Below are 12,042 nucleotides of genomic sequence, written 5' to 3'. Positions count from 1 at the left end.
TGCCCTTGGAAAGCTGATTTGGGTGGAAGAATGCCTGGACTGACTAGGCTTTGCTTCAAACAACCAAATTGGGTGTTCTTTGTTTACAAACAGGAGCACTTTTCTGAAATGCAACTGATGGTTTTTATTAGAGTGGTATATTTAAAAATGTATCCCATACTTGGGGTTACTGAAGATTTCTTAGAATAACCTTTCTCTTTCCTGAAAATATTGATTGGAGATTTTTATGACCAATATATTGCATTTTATATATTCAAGGAATAAATGTTGGCCTGATAGAAAACTACTAAAAAAGGCTAGCTGTGGGAAGAAAGAGAGCTATTATCTATCATTAGATGTGTATTGCTTCCTATAAATCAATATTCCACCACTTCTTAAATCAATTCATTTGAACCACATTAGATCATTTGTCTAACAGTGGAGATTCATTAATACCCCTTTCCTTCTGTGTGGCTCTTACCTGGGTCATCTTTTATGTCCTCCATTTATGTCCTCTGATTTATTGGAAGATTAAGTCTTTCAAGATTACATGGGTACTAGTATAGGCAACTTACTTCCAAAATATATTTTTTAAAATGTTTAAAAGGTTAGGTTAAACCCACTTGTTTCATTGTGCTTCATTGTTGCTCAAAAGTGCCATCTGGGTCAGAACCTTAAGTAGCATCTGGACAGCCAGGATTTTGTCTCAGGGCACTGGGATAGTCTCTTCAACTTCCTTTCATGTAGGATGGGTGCTGTATTTCCTTGATCACTGTCTAATTATCATTCAAGGTTCACTGTTGACTTGCTGCCATGCAGTGACTAACTTTCCTACTGGCCATATTCCCATTGAGATATAGGCCACCTATTTCCTCATTATGCTTGCACCCAAAGTTGGGCTATATTCTGCACTTGCACTCAGCTGAATTTATTCAAAGGCACAAGATTTTAGGGGTCTTCCCTGCTGTTTCTTGAAAATTATGTCACAGGAGAGTTCACTCTGGCAAGTCCTGCCAAGATGTAAAGGTTTTGAGTTTCTGACCAGCAACAGACTGTCTCTTGTCCCAGAGTCATTCCAAGACTAGAGACCTACACCACCAAAAGGCTGGCCACTAGATGATGCCACAACAAACTGAAGATGTTTAGGGCTTGTGATCTGCAGTGATGGTGGGAGTTCCAGACCACTGAGATAAAGGGTCATGGGTGTGCATCTCTTTTAATACTTATTCAGCAAGAGGTAATGCTTTTCTTACACTAGTTCCTTATTGCCTCTAGGAATCTATTTAGGTATATTTGTTTCCTGTCATGTAAACAATAGACTTAAAGGAACAGAATGTAATTGAGTTGAACCATGGTAGGTGGACCTTTTCTCAAAACAGTCTCAAGTCTTGGCAGCTGAGTCCAGATGGAGATTGAAGAGAGGAATGACTCATTTACTTGAGGCTTTACTTCAACATATACTAAGCCTTTTTAAGGCAACATGTACTAGGAATTTAGAACAATCAAAAATGAAACTGTCCTTGAGGACAACCTCTGTGTGTGTGTGTGTGTGTGTGTGTGTGTGTGTGTGTGTGTGTGTGTGTGTGACCTGATATTTTCCTGGGGGAGTAGGGAGAACAACATTTACACAATTATTATTATTATTTTTTTTTTATAAAACCCTTACCTTCTGTCTTGGAGTCAATACTGTGTATTGGCTCCAAGGCAGAAGAGTGGTAAGGGCTAGGCAATGGGAGTCAAGTGACTTGCCCAGGGTCACACAGCTAGGAAGTGTCTGAGGTCAAATTTGAACCTAGGACCTCCCGTCTCTAGGCCCGGCTCTTAATCCACTGAGCTACCCAGCTGCTCCCCATTTACACAATTATTAACAAGACTAATTGATAAGTAAAATCAAGGTAATCTGAGAAAGGAGATGCTTCTAACAAGAGAGGGAGGGGCAGTTCCGGACTAGCTGGAAAGTGAACCTTAGAGGTTATCTAAATCCAATGCTCTCATTGTGTGTAGATGAAAAAATTGAGTAGTTAAGGGAAAAGTTGGAGGTCACAGGACTATAAAGTGGAAGAAGTAAGATTCAGAGCCTGAGCCTCTAGCTCCACAGGACCTTACAGAAACCTGTTGATTCTTGAGATAGTGGAAAAATTACTTTTACAGTCAGAGGTGCCGGGTTCAAATTCCATCTTTGGCTCATACATACTGTTTGATTTTTGGTAAATCACTTAACTTCCCTAGGCTTGTTGACGTTTCCTAGGCAAACAGTTTTAGTTTTATAATGCTACTGAAATTTTATTAAGCACTTAACGATTCTCACAACAACCTTGAGACTTCTCAAGGTTGTTGTGAGAATCGTTGGGGAAACTGAGGTAGGAAGAAGTCAAATGAGTTGCTCTGGTTCTCCCAACTAGGGAATGTTTAATAGCTAACGTTTATATAGCTCTGACTAGGTACTAGGCATTGTCCTAAGGGTTTACAATTAAGTCTTATTTGACCCTCACAACAACTCTGAAGAGTAGGAGCTGTTAATAATCTCATTTTCCAGCCGGGGAATTGAGCAGGTAAGTGACTCGCCCAGAATATCACAGACAGGACACCTTCCCAGATGATGGAGCGAGAGGCAGCCTAGAGACCTCCAGAGCGAATCTGAAACACTCGTTTGGCGGGGAGCATCCATCCCTCTGCAATCCTGGCTCTTCTTCCCCTATCCCCCTTCTCCCTTATGCTCTTTCTATTCAGTTTTTTTCTTACTTTCACTGCTGCAGAGGGCACCCGCAGGCGTGGCCCGAGGCAGTCAATGGACTTTCCACTAAAGAAGACCTCGGGCGCTTAAATTGGAATTAAAGGCGGGGATGTGGGCGAGTATGTGTACTCAGCCTAACCCACGGGCTAACGGGGGAAGCCTTGCGCACGCGCATTTACGTTCCACTTGGGCTCCAGACCCTCCTACTTCCAAAGAAGTCGGCTGCTCTCCTCCCACTCTCCACTGCCGGCTGTCTGGGATGGGCTAGCTGGCCACAGCGCCTGCGCACCAAGTTGCTGGTGTGATCTAGCTCACGTAGAACGGGTCCAGCTTGGAAGCAGGAGTGAGAGGCCCCGCCTCCGGCCTCTCAGTGAAGGGGCGGGGCGGACTCGCGCGCCGCCTGAGGCTATAAAAGGATTTACGGGCTCCCTCTACTGCTCAGTCGTGCCCGCTGCCAGCTGGAGGGGTGAGAGTCCTTTAGATTACGGGCAAAGCGGGGTGTGCGCAAGAGGTGGGGGCGGGCGAACAGCTTCTACCCCACTGCCTACCCAGGTGAGAGGCGCCTCGCTGTCACCAGTCTCCAGGGCCTTGGAGAAGCCCAGCGCTCCCTCTCCTCTCTGATTCACTTGGGCTGGGGGGTGGGATGTGCAAGTTATTATGGGCTGGTGGGGTGGGGGGGATCGCTCTTCTGTTTATCACCATACCTAGTTGTTCCTCCATCCTCATCCGTTCGGGAGGATTGCACCCTCCTGGAACCCCATCAGCTTCCAAGGGCTTCCCTTGTTCCCTTTTCTTCCTTTCCTTCCACCCCATCCTCACTTTTCTCTTCCCTCTATACCCTCATCATTTACTTTTTCCTTCTTTCCCTCCCTCTGCCCATGCGTCGCCTAAGAGCTGAATGCCCCCCCCCCTTCACAGTTTGGTCCCTCCCCTACAGTTCCCCCCTCCATTTGAGCAGTGGAGCAGCCCGAATTCTTTAGGGATCTGGACCCACCTTCTTGAATTTTCTTTCCGGGCTATTGCCCCAGACCTTTTGCCTGACGCCTCTTCCATACCTGTCCTCCCCTCTCCCTTGGAGTGTCCCTTACCAGGGCATGGGTGGGAGAACGGAAGGGGGGAGGTAGAGGGAACAGGGCGTGGATTTCTTGGCCTGCCAAGCAGATGGCTAGCATGAGGCGACGGAGCAAGGCTGACTGAAAGTTCTGAATCTCCCTCCTCCCTCCCTCCCTTCCCCCCCCCCCCCCCCCCAAGCTGCGGGTCCTGCCCCAAGATAGGCTCTCTTTGGTCTCTTCATCTGGTATCAGGTCTCTGGAAATAGACGTGCCCAGAAAAGTCCGGCCTCGAACTCTTCTACTGTGTTCAGAGGAATGTAGCGAAAATCTCAGCCGTGTAGTTTAAGTTCAGGGCCCGAGGTTTCGGGACTTCGTGCACGCAAAGGAAATAGCCACAAGTTGACACAAGCTAGCCAGAGGAAATCTTCCTCTTTTTAAAATTTCCTTCCTTCTTCTTAGTCATCTTCTCTGAAGCGAGTTCGGTTTGCAATAAGTTTTGTTAAGACTGCGGGTAGCATGGAGTGTTGTGTCTATTTTAAAGATTTCATCTGTTAAGTTCAGCCTTTGTTTGGGATAGTACCTAGAGTGGATAATGTGACTTAAAACGCTTTGTGTATGTGTGTAAAGTAATTAATATGAGATGCTATAATCCTCCTAAATTACAAAGTCCCTGAATAATTCACTTTTATGGGATAGATGGCTGCAGCAGTTCGTATTTCAAAGAAATCTGGTAACAAAATACAATTTAAAAAAATTCAGCAGCACATTTAGGTTAGACTCGAGATCATTCCAAGTTTGTCCTCTTCTTTTTTAAAGAATGGGTTGTTAAATGGAGAGTCAACTCTTGGAATTGATGTGAGAAGCCAAAGATCCTGCGCTTTAACTTAACTGTTTCTTGTTTGAGCTCTGTTTCTTGGAGGAGGAATAAGTGGGGGGAAGGGAAATACGTGGCAGCACCGCATTCTTTCAGCAACCTTTTTTTTTACTCACTTCATAAGGTTCTAGAAAATCGCTTATTTCTCTTGTATTTACCCTTAATGAGAGGATTCGAATGTGGAATATCTCTTACCAGGCAAGAATGGTAGTAGTTAAAACTTTTTGGAGGGATTTTCAAGCTTTAGATTTCTAAAGGCAAAATGGGATTAAAAAAACACTTTAATTTACCATATACTTCATTCAAAAAAATGGAAAGATTTGAATAAGAGGTTAAAAAATTTAAATGTCTAGATTAATGCTTCTTATGAATTTTCAGGCATATATCCATAAATATGAATTTTATTTAAAGATGAATAACATTTTCAATCTCAGAAATACAGATTATACACTTTTGAAAGGATATTATCAGTTTGGGTTTGCCAAGAGCTTGTACTTCTGTGTGCTTTGTATTCTGTTCTGTAGACATTATACGTCACTGAAGGCAAATGCCTGCTTTAAATTTGAGATTGGAAGTAGATAAAGACTTCTTAAATTGAACAGTTTTTATCCAGTTGGCCTTTGAACTGAGTTACATCCTTGAAGTACTAAAATCCAAGACTTAAAAAAACCCCAAAAAACCCTATCTTTTATCTTAGAATCAGTATTAAGTATCATCAACTCCAAGGCAGAAGAGCAGTAAGGGCTAGGCAAATGGGGTCAAGTGACTTGCCCAGGGTCATGCAACTAGGATATATCTGAGGTCAAATTTGAACCCAGGACCTCCTAGCTCTAGACCTAGCTCTCTGAGCCACCTAATTGCCCCCAAGCTATTTTTTTTGGTAAGAAGATTATTGCAATGACTAGTCTGTGATATAGAAATAGGAGAAAATTGTGAAAATCAATTTCAAAATTTCAGATTATTGCAAAAATAATATCAAGAAAGTTGGAGCAGAAAAAATTATTTTACTTTCAAATTAATTTTTAATAATGGAAAGATATGGATCTTTCATAGGAGAATTAAATTAAAACCTGTTATTTTATTCCAATTCTGTTATCTAAGCAACAGATGCTTAGTCAACAAATATTAAATGCTCACTATGTGCCAGGTACTGTGCTAAGCACTGGGGATTAAAAAAAGGACAAAAATAGAAATTTCAGAGACAGTATGCAAACAACTATTTATGTACAAGATATACAGGTCTCTAGGCATGGTATGGCATGCCTACATTAATGAAAGTGCTGTATTCTATGAGCGAAACACAATTGCAGTAGTTCAGAAGAAATGTGAGATATACAAATTTAAAGACATGTCCATCCAAGATGTTCATAAGGGTATTTATACCCAACCCAAGGTAGAGCCTTCCAAGCTCATATTGGTCTAATCAGCTACAGTTGGACACTCTGTACATTGACCCCAACATAGTGATGCCATTTTGGTCCTCTTCCAGTATGAAGGACAACCATACTGGGTTGATAGATTGTAATCTCATCTGGAAGAAACTAGAATCAAGGGGGACAGAAAAAAATTCTTGTGAGAGGTTGGATTTTAACTTAAGACTTGAAGGAAATCAAGGAAATTGGGAGACAGATGAGGAGGGATACGATTCCAGACATGAGTACAGCTAGTGAAAATTTATGGAGTTTATAAGGAGATGGATTTTCTCTAGTAAAGAATAGGTAGGAAGGCAATGCCATTAGTAAAATCTAAGAAGACTGGGAAGGTGGTAGGTTATAAAGGGTTTTTAAATCCAAATAGGGTTTTTATATTTGATCCTGGAAGTGATAGGGACCTATTGTAGTTTATTAGGGGAGGGAGGGTAGAGGATAAGATGATCAAATCTACTCTTTAGGAAGGTCGCTTTGGTGGCTGAGTAGAGGATGGATTGTAGTATGGAAAGACTTGAGACAGGGAGATTAACAGCTTTCAAGCATTTGATTTGTGTGAAGTGAGAGGCTGATTTTACTTTTTAAAAATTCAGTTAATTATTCATTAGTCTAGAAATATAGTTCTATTATTGAAATAGATACTTGGAGGATATAACACTTAGAAAATATTAGGATATGCCTTTGGAATTTCTGTGCATCACAAAATTTTCTTTTCTTGAAAATTGAATTGGGCAATTGGCTGACCAATACCTATTTGTAGCCTGTTTAGGACTCAATAGACAATATTAACTGATACTTAGAAAATGACAGTCTCAATTGGAAGAGACTTAAAAAGCAATCTCATCCAACTTATATCTGAACAAGAATTCCATCTATGCATTCCCAGAAAAGGGATTATCCAGTGTCACTGGTGATTATGAACCCAGTAAACATGAGTACAGCTCTCAGTGTACACTGAGTACAGTGGATATCACTAATGGTTAGGAAGATTTTCCTTATCTCAAATTTAAAGTTGTCTCTCTGAAACTTCATTTCATTGCTCTTAGTTCAGCCCTCTAGCTAACATGATTCTCTAAGTCTTCATTTCCTCAGACAGTATATCTTCACTTCCATCAGTGTCCTTAGACTAGGTCACACCTCAATTAAGAACCTTTGCTGCAAGGCTTCTATTTCCTAGGCCAAATATTTCCAGTTCCTTTAATGGGCGTTATTAACATTTCCTAAGTCCCTTCCTTGTGAGATTCCTTTATATAAAAATTTAACTTAGTCCAGCAAACATTTATTATATATCTGCTGGGTGCCTGGTACTATGCCTAGCCCTAGAAAAGAAAACTTCCTTCCCTCCCCTCAAGTTACTTACATTTCTACTTGAAGGGAAGAGAAGGAAGAAAATGTCCATAGATAAAGTCAGACCAGTAGGGAAGAGTTCTAATGCCTGGGAAACAGGAAGAACCTTTTGTAGAAAATGACATTGGAACTTACTTGGAAGGGAATTTTGGAGTTTCAAGAGAAGGAATTGCAGGGGCAGTTGGGTAGCTCAGTGGATTTAGAGCCAGGCCTAGAGACTGGAGGTCCTAGGTTCAAATCTGGCCTCAGATACTTCCCAGCTGTGAGACCCTGGACAAGTCACTTAACCACCATTGCCTAGCCCTTACCACTCTCCTGTCTTGGAACTAATATTGGTTCCAAGACAGAAGGTAAGGGGTTAAAAAAAAAGAGGAGGAGTTGGATGGAGAGGTTTCTAGGCAATTGGGAAAGCCTGGAAGGTGGGATAGGGAATATCATATATGAGGAACATTAGGTCATTTAGTGGGTGCATGATGGGATGCTCCATGATAAGGCACACACATGTACTCTGAAAAGATAATCTGGAACTGAGTTATAAAGAGCTTTAAACGACAGAGGAGTTTCTAGCTTATCCTAGAGCCAATAGGAAGCCATTAAAGCTTCTTGAGTAAGGAAGGGACATGACTAGACCTGTGTTTTAGAAATAGTTGTATATATTGGAGAGGGTAGAAATTAGATGCAGGGAAACAAGTCTGTTGCAATAGTTCAGGTGAGAAGTGATAAGGGCTTGAAATAGGATGAGAAGGAGGTAGATAGGAGAGGTGCCATCTTATAGGAGTAGAATTGATAAGACTTGGCTCCTGATGGGGTATAATAGATGAGTGAGAGTGAAGAGCTGAGCATGACTTGTAGTTATGAACTTAAGTAAAGAATGATGGTGTCCTCAACAGAAATAAGGATGTTAGGAAGAGAGGTGAGTTTTTGTCTCAGGCATGTTGAATGTAACATGTCTGAGATAACCTATGGGATGTGCTGATGTGGCTAGCAGCCAGTTGGTGACTTGGAGCTGAGGAGAAAAAATAAGGACTGGATAGGTATATTTGCGAGTTAACTGTATTGAAATGGTAATTGGATTCAAGGAAGCTGGTGAAATCACCCAAAGAGTACAGAGAGGGGAAAAAAGAGGATTTAGTATAGTGCTAGAATATAGGTATAGAAAAGGAGTGGGACAGCTATGATGATCCAGTGAAGGAGCCTGAGAAAGACCAGTCAGACAAGAACTAGGAGTCAAGGGGAGAGAGAGTATCCAGAATGGATGGTCAACAGTATTAAATGATGCAGAGTGGTCCCAAAGGATGATTGGGAAAAGATTGTTGGCTTATCAGTAAAGAGATCATTGGTGAACTTGGAGAGTTTTAGTTAAAATGTGGGGTCCAAGGTCAGATTACAAGAGTCTGAGAAGCTAGTGGGAGAAGGGAAAGTGGAGGCCACAAAGGTATACAGTTTCCCTAGGAGGGGAGATAGAACATAGAAGGTTTTTAAGGATAGGAGAGATCTAGGCATGTTTATAGATTCTCGGGGAGAAACTGATGGAATAAGTGGTGATTGAAAATGAGAGAGAGAGACAGAGACAGACAGAGTAAGAATGAGAATGAATAAAGGGTCAAGTTCCCAGAGAAGAGAAAGGGATGTAAGTTAGGGAGAATCAAGAGTTTGTAATAAATGTCCTCAATCTTATTTTCCAAAAAGTATCCTCTACTGAGAAGAATGTCATACATTTAGTTTGAGGAGAGAAGAGAGGTTGGAATAGAGGAGGAAGGGAATAAGCAGTGTCTACTATGTGCCAGCATGCTAAGAACTTTTCAAATATTCTCTTATTTGTTCCTCACAACTCTGTGAAGCCAGGTGCTTTTATTCTCCTCAATTTACAGTTAAGGAAACTGAAGCAGATAGGTTAAATGACTTGCCTAGAGTCACACAACTAGAAAGTATCTAAGATTGAATTTGGTCTCAGGTCTTTCTGAGACCAGGTTCAGCACTCTATTTACTTCAATACTTAGCTGGAATAGACTCTGGGGAATACAAAAACAAATGAGAGAGCAGGGCAGATAGGCAGTAGTAACAGCCCAGGTAAGATTAAATGACTAGTTTAGTGGATTTAGCATGGTTATGTGACTTTCATTAGTGCTATTTAGCAGCAGTCAAGTAGAATCAAGTAATCCAGGATCAGATATCAGAAAAGGAAAAAGCTAAATTGCCTTTCATATCTGTTGATCCAAGAACAGTTCATCACCAAATAAGGGACAGAGAAGATCACAGAAGATAAAATGGACAATTTTCACTATATAAATAAGAAACTTTTGTACAAACAAAACTAATGCAGCTAAAATTTGATGGGAAGAGATAACTTGGAAAATTCTTAGTAGCAAATTTTTCTGACATCTAAGATTTATAAACTAATTGGATTTTTTTTAAACCCTTACTTTCTGTCTTAGAATTGATTTTAAGTATTGGTTCCAAGACAGAAGAGCAATAAAGAATAGGCAATTGGAGTTAAATGACTTGCCTAGGATCACATAGCTAGGAAGTGTTTGAGATTAGATTTGAATCTATGATCTCATATCCACCGTGCCACCTACCTACCTCTAGGACAGTTTATACAACATTGTAAAGAAAAACAACTTTGAAAGATTTTAGGACCTTAGCCAATTCAACAAATGATAAGCTGTCATGAGTTGAGTGAAGTGAAGATGAAACTTATTGCTCACCTTATGACAAAGGTGATGCACATAAATCGCCTAGTGAAGTGTACATTTTTGGACATATCCAGTATGGGAATTTGTTTCACTATAATATATTTTTGTGAAAGTTTGCTTTTATTTGGTAGAGATGGGTGAAAGGGAGAAATAACATGTTTGTGAAAAAAATTTTTTAAAGAAAAAGATAAGCTGAATTAGGGCAAGGGGGCAAGAATTCAATGCAGATGACAGTATAAGGTTGAACTAATTGGAAAGTGAAGCCAGAGCTAGAGGTGTTGTCAGAAGTGGGATTTGAACCTCCTTATAGACTCTTTAGAACAGGTGCTTATCCACTCTTTATAATGCCTCTTATCTTGGATAAAAGCTAATTTTGATATGGCTATCCTTGGGCATAAGGTCAGAGATTTTGTTGAATATAGAAAGCTATTTTAGGTTACTGGAAAACTGTTAGTATCAAGAAATAAATTCATTGGAACATGTCAGAATATACACTGGAGAAAAATTCACACTACCTTCCCAATCCAGATAGCAGCCTCTCTTCCTTACTGAACAATGCTCTTTTCAGGAGCTAGAATGTAACAATAGAAAGAAAGTAGATTTGGCGTCAGTAGCCCTGTGTTCTTGTCTTGGTTGTGCTGTGTGGCCTTGCAGAACTCACTTGATTTCTCTGATATAGTTTCCTTATAAGACAGGAAAATACTTGGATTAATTTGCCTGAGAGCCTTTGTGAAGATTAAATAGACAATGCATGTATAATACATTTTAAATTGACCAAGTGGCACACAAATGTGAACTAAACGAACTTCTAATCTCCTCTGTATTGCCCTTACCTATCCCCTTTCCAATTCTCCACAGTCTTCAAGGCCTAGTTTAAGGCTTCTGTCTTCCTGCTCCTCATTCCCCAAACTGACTTTTCTTTCTTCATCTTTGCCCAATAGCCCAGAGTAAAATAAAATTGTGCTTTCTAATTTAGCAAACTCTTCCTACCAATTTTGGTTTCTAAAAACAAAGCATCTACTACAAAGTATCATTTTATCCTATACTGTTACCCTAAAGTGTTTATTGGTAGCTATTTTATCCTGAAACAATATTACTTTTAATTGTTTGTGTCTAGACCTTTTTATGAATGGATTTTTTTTTTCTGGGTCTACTTTTGCTGTTCCTTTAAAAAAAAAAACCCATAGGAATTGTTGGCAAACTTTTAATGAATCTTAACAAACTAGGGAGTGGAGGAAGAGGGAGAAATCCTATGTTATATAGAAAAATCAAGGGACATTTTCTTCCCAAGATTGTGAAATATGTTAAATCTCTTAAATGTGAGATGTGCAGCTGTAGCCTTCTGTTAATGCAGTTTTCTGTTATAGTAGTGAATAAATAGAATCAGTTTCTTCTTTCTAAAATTTCTTCTCTATTCTTCATTTTATTTGGAAATCCTGCTTGGGTTGGTGGAACCTGACCTCCTCATTCCTAAAGCAGATTTTAAACACTGAGTACAAACAGTTCTCCTCTTTTAAATTTGAACTCAAATTTCATCTTGAGTTCTTTCTTAAATGGGTTAAAATAACTTCTTAATTCTTTTTTTGTTGGCTAAAACTAAACATTTGTTAGACCTTTAGTTACTTGAGAAGTTGAAATATTTTAAAACAGCATTGAAAAAGCATTTTATTGTGATGTAGGGCTAAGTTGGAGGGAGAATAAAACTACAATGTGTGCAATTAATTTGGCTAAGATGTAATAACTTTTTAGATATAAGTTAAAGTCAGGGTTTTTCTACAAGGTTTAGGGTGGCAAGGGTGTTTGGAAACATTTACTCTCTTTAGAATTTTATTTTATTTCAATTTAAAAAATTTTATTTAGTTTTTAAAATTTAAATAATTTTTATTGCTGTCTTTTGTTTTAGTATCATCTCACTATCCTCTTTTGCCTCTTC

At 39.8% G+C, this 12,042-nt stretch overlaps 1 protein-coding gene across 7 annotated transcripts in view; it reads left to right on the top strand.

The window, feature by feature from the left end:
- Positions 1-3,031: 3,031 nt before the first annotated feature.
- The window catches only part of P4HA1 (prolyl 4-hydroxylase subunit alpha 1), a 74,410-nt gene continuing 65,399 nt past the window's right edge, over positions 3,032-12,042 (top strand). For 2 of the 7 annotated variants that reach the window (XM_056799497.1, XM_056799503.1), the window contains exon 1: positions 3,032-3,179. The gene's annotated coding sequence lies outside the window, so the exon portion shown is untranslated. Of the gene's footprint in view, positions 3,266-12,042 lie in introns of all 7 variants that reach the window. The other 5 variants (XM_056799513.1, XM_056799509.1, XM_056799514.1 and 2 more) reach the window with 4 other exon arrangements.

The sequence above is a fragment of the Monodelphis domestica genome, chromosome 1, assembly GCF_027887165.1.
Source record: "Monodelphis domestica isolate mMonDom1 chromosome 1, mMonDom1.pri, whole genome shotgun sequence".
Lineage (NCBI taxonomy): Eukaryota > Metazoa > Chordata > Mammalia > Didelphimorphia > Didelphidae > Monodelphis > Monodelphis domestica.
This window is presented reverse-complemented; position numbering and strand designations above follow the sequence as displayed.